Source organism: Peromyscus maniculatus, chromosome 14, assembly GCF_049852395.1.
Source record: "Peromyscus maniculatus bairdii isolate BWxNUB_F1_BW_parent chromosome 14, HU_Pman_BW_mat_3.1, whole genome shotgun sequence".
Taxonomy (NCBI): Eukaryota; Metazoa; Chordata; class Mammalia; order Rodentia; family Cricetidae; genus Peromyscus; species Peromyscus maniculatus.
In genome coordinates, this window is record NC_134865.1 from 78,718,884 (window position 1) to 78,723,773 (window position 4,890).

Below are 4,890 nucleotides of genomic sequence, written 5' to 3' on the forward strand. Positions count from 1 at the left end.
GGGTCTTCTTCCATCAAACCTTTTCTTTAACCCAGAATGAATCTACAGCCTCTTATTCCCTGTGGAAATAAAAGCATAACCTCTCCCCCAAAGTAACACACCTTTTGACTTAAAATTTGAAGTCAAGACATTTTTAAAATATATAGGTTGGTTTAATCTAGCAGTCCTCACAATCCAGTGTGTCCTAGAAGCCAACAAATTCAAAGACAGCATAATAATATATAGCATCTAGACTCTGTGCATTTTTCATCTTTACATGGCTTTTTAAAAATATAATTTTATTCATTTGTTAAGGACTTTACCCTATTATTTTTAAACTATGTTTTTATACCCCTTTTTTCTCTTCCAAGCCTATCCATGCTTTTAAATACCCTGTGACACGTTTAGAGGCTTTTCCCATCAGAATCTGTCTTTACTGCTTATCTGTAACCTTCTCTGTCTGCATAAGCAAAATCCCCAAATGTGCCATGCAGCATGCTGGTGGAGTTTGCACTGGTAGCTTAAGTCCTTGGGCAGTGGCTAGAAGATGCCTCTCTGTACTGCTGCTGTGTGAGAGACTGCAGGAACCCAACATGCAGCTTACCTCATGGCATGCTGGCAGTTCCCAGGAGATGTGTCTTTGTACTGTGGCTGGCATACGAGACAGGAGACTAGGAAGCTGAGTTTGGCTCCATTTTTGCATGTTTAGAACATTTTTAAAGCTTTTTCAGGTCTTATGTGGATCTACGCTGGACCATGGGTACCATTTGTAGGCAGAGTTTTCCTGTCCTGACTACCTGTTCCTAAATAACCAGCACAGAGACTTGAGATTACTTATAAATGTTCAGCCAATAGGTCAAGCTTGTTACTACCTAACTCTTACATTTAAATTGACCCATATTTCTTATATATGCTTTGGCATGTGGCTTATGGCTTGTTACTTCATTTTCTACATGTCCTGCTTCCTTGGTGGCTGGCTGGTTTCTCCTCTGACTCCACCCTTCTTTTTCCCATCATTCTTGGTTTGGTCATTCCAACTATACTTCTTGCCTGGCTACTAGCCAATCTCTGTTTTATTAAATCAATTCAAGTGACAAATCTTTACAATGTACAAGAGGATTATTTCACAGCAGGGAGAGGACAGGAGTTAGCCCTGGAGAGTCACTGCTCAGCATCATGACAGTCACTAGTAATAATATCCAGGATACATGAAGAAAGTTAAGAAAGATCTTAAATGCTCTCACCATAAAATGATAAGTATTGGTGCTGATGGATATGTGCTAATTAGCTTGATTTAATCACTTCACCATATATTCATTCATCAAAATACATTGACACTGTAAATATATAATTTTATTAGTCAAAAAAAACCCAAAAAAACAGAAAGTATGGCATAAATTAAAGGCTGTGTGCATTGTGTCATAGTATTATGGGACCGTGTAGCTTGTGTCACTCTGTGTGTCCTTGATGAATGAATCAAACAGCATTCTCATCAGGGAGATGGGCATGCCAGCCCTTGTCATCTAGCTACCATGCTAATATTAGGTATTTAAAATGCACAATAAGTCCCAGTCATCAGCAGAGATCTGGACAGACACTCAACTTTTGTGCATTTCCTGGATTCCACTCAGTGCTTCAGTCAACATCAAGTTCCTTTCTGAACACTATACTACCATGTTGTGGACAATGAGGGAAATCACTCATACACCTTTGTTGAATGAATGTGCAATGGACTTGATATTCATCTCTAACCTTGCGTTTGCTACCTTTCAAATCAAATTGCATTTTCAAGGCTCCATCTACCGCTCTGCATGACATGGACTGTAAAATAAATTGAATGTAAAACTGTGGGAAAATTAGGCAGAAAGCCTTCTGTTCCTTAGGAATGAAATGAATCATATCAAATTTTCAAGACTCTATCTATGAATTATCTGTGAGGTGGGTAGTAAAATAAATTGGATGTTGAATTATGGGAAATTAGGAACAGGCCCATATACATTGGTGATGAAAGTGGGGCCTTTTGTATGTAGTAGGTGTGTGGATGAGCATTGCACTCTAGCAGTGGGTGATGTTGAGTTTTTTGAGTTATACTCATCTTAAGCTTGTATACAACATTTGATTGGATTCTTGAAAGCTGGTTTTTTGTGCATTTACACTACATCAAAACATCTGCTACTTCGAGGTTCAAGCTGTGCATTAGGGTTCTGAGAATTTGCAGAGGAATTTTAAGGCTCTTCTCTGGCCTGAAGATCTCAGCATGAACTGCAGTGGAGGACTGCTCTTCCATGAGACCTCTTATAGTTGTCCTGGAACACCAGGACTTAATCTTGTCTCCTTCCAAATCCCCACGCACACCTGCTCTCTCTCTCTCTCTCTCTCTCTCTCTCTCTCTCTCTCTCTCTCTCTCTCCCCCCCCCCCCGTGTGTGTGTGTGTGTGTGTGTGTGTGTGTGTGTGTGTGTGTAGTTGTATCTCTTTACAAAGAGAACTGAATCTCTGGACCCAATGTAGACAGTTCAGCTCTTATATGGAGGTTAGATGATTTCTTGGTAACCCCAAGTCTCTTACAGCACTAGCTAAAATGATCAAGTTTAAGGACACTATGTCCATTGTCTGTTCATATCCCATTGTGCTTAAGATTTGGAATGAGTATCCTCAGAACTCACCACTTTGAGCCTCTTGCCCCATCCCAATCCACACACTACAATTGGAACCTGCATAGGGATACTACTTGGTCCTGAATCTTGGTAGTCTGCCAACCTCAAGGAGCCTCAGCCTCCTTGTCTTCAGTACAAATCCAATTCCAACTCACAGTCCCATTCCACCTGCCAAAGAATTCTGTTTCACTGAGAGACACTTGACGGATCACAAGGTACACCATTGCAGGTCAAAAGAGGAGAGGAGAGTTTTCTTTAAATGTCATTGCTCATGGTAAGCACAAGATGCCATCTGTAGGCAGACTTTTCTGTCTAGACAGCAGATCAGATATGTTCCACTCGCTACTCCCCAATTAACAGACATGGAGACATATTAGTAATTAATTATAAATACTGGGCTGATAGATCAGGCTTGTTACTAGCTAACTCTTACATTTTAAATTATCCCATATTTTTTATCTACTCTGTGCCATGTGGCAGTACCTTCTTTCAACACGGCACATTCATCTTGCTTTTCTCTATGTCTGTTCGAGACTCCTCAGACATCACCCTTCTTCCCAGCATTCTCTCTGCCTCCAAATCTTGCCTAGCTATCAGCCAATTAGCTTTTTATTAACAATGAGAGCAACACATTTTCATAGCATGCATAAGGATTATTCCATAACAGCCATCCTTTGAATCCAAACACATCTGCCGGTTGATGTGGGTGCTCTGTGCAGCATTAGGAAGTACTGACATGAGAACTGTACATCCTTCTATGTGAATGGTCATAGGACTGAGAGCAAAGACATGATGACCTCATGGGTAAAAACACAGGGCTCCAATGCACATGGCCAACATGGTGTGGGCATTAATCCCAATGCCCACACCAAACTCTCTGCTAAGCATCTATGACTCAGCCCCTGCTGATATCAGCCATGGTAAGTGACTGAAACTGAGAAGTCCTCCCCTTCCTTCCCAGCTAAATCCCCAGGAGGGCATGAGGGTCTTTCAGCATGACCTTCCTTTCTTAGCAACGTTTGAGAAATCAAGGCAGAGAAAGGAAGCCAAGGAGACCTCAAAGACTAGGAAGCAGTTCTGATGGTGGGACAGCATGTACGGGGGCTGTTCTGGGCTTTGGGTGGTGGGGTGGCACCTAAAGATGACATGTGATGTCTGTCTAGGATCAGGGTTGCCGTGGCGTACTTGGAGACTCATATACTTTTGAGTCTAGCCTAATGCAAGGAGCTGAGTCAACCTGGCTGATTTACATTCCCTGTATTTCCACCTGCTCTGTGTCAAGCTGTTGCTGTGATAAAATATACTGACTGAAAGTAAGTTAGGGAAGGAAAGAAGTTATGTGGCTTACACATCCAGATCCCAGTCCATCGCTGACAGAGATCATGGCAGGAACTCAAGAAGAAGCCATTGAGTAATACTGCTTCCTAGCTTCCTTGCTCTTTCTCAGCTCCCCAATTCAGCTCAAGATCACGTGCTTAGGAAATGGTACCCCCACAGTAGATTGGGCCCTCCAGTATCGATTAACACTCAAAACAATACCATGCAGACATGTCCACAGGCGAATCTGATCTAGGCAATTGCTCAGTAGAGGCTTTCTCAGATGATTCCAGGCTATGTCAAGTAGACAATGATGCTAAGACAACCCTTCTAGATGTAAAATAGCCACCTCTCTGAAGCCAAGATGCACAAGAGTTGATTGTTCCATCCAAACCCAGGTTATCTTTCCCTAGCCAGTAGAAAGGTAGGCAAGCACAAAAATGTGATTTTTTTTCTCCAGGAAAGAGCTTGGCTTGTTCAAGTTCTCTTTTGCCTGACCCTCAACAGTGGCTGGCTGGTCTCTGCATGCTCCAAACCAGGAGGAAATGCTCTATTGAAATGCTAATAGAGAGCTGGCAGTATAATAAGACCACATCCCCTTCGGGTCTACAAATCATTTACACATAAAATAAAATTGCACGAGGCCTTGTTACATAGCATATTTGTTTAATTATCCACATTTTAGATCGCTTCTTTTCCTCAATTAATTTTCAATATTTAAAGGGGGATAAAAATGTCAGTTTATCAATACACCTGTTAATTAAATGTAGTGTTAGGAATGCTTGCGTTATCTAATAGTGGGAACTGGTCGACCCTAAGCTACCATTCAGCAAGAACTGTGTTCATTTGCATCTTTCCAAGGGGGGCTGGTTCAGCCATCATCCTGCTGCTGTCACCGTGTGTCTGACAGAAGCGAGTCAAGGAAGGGTTTGTTTTGGC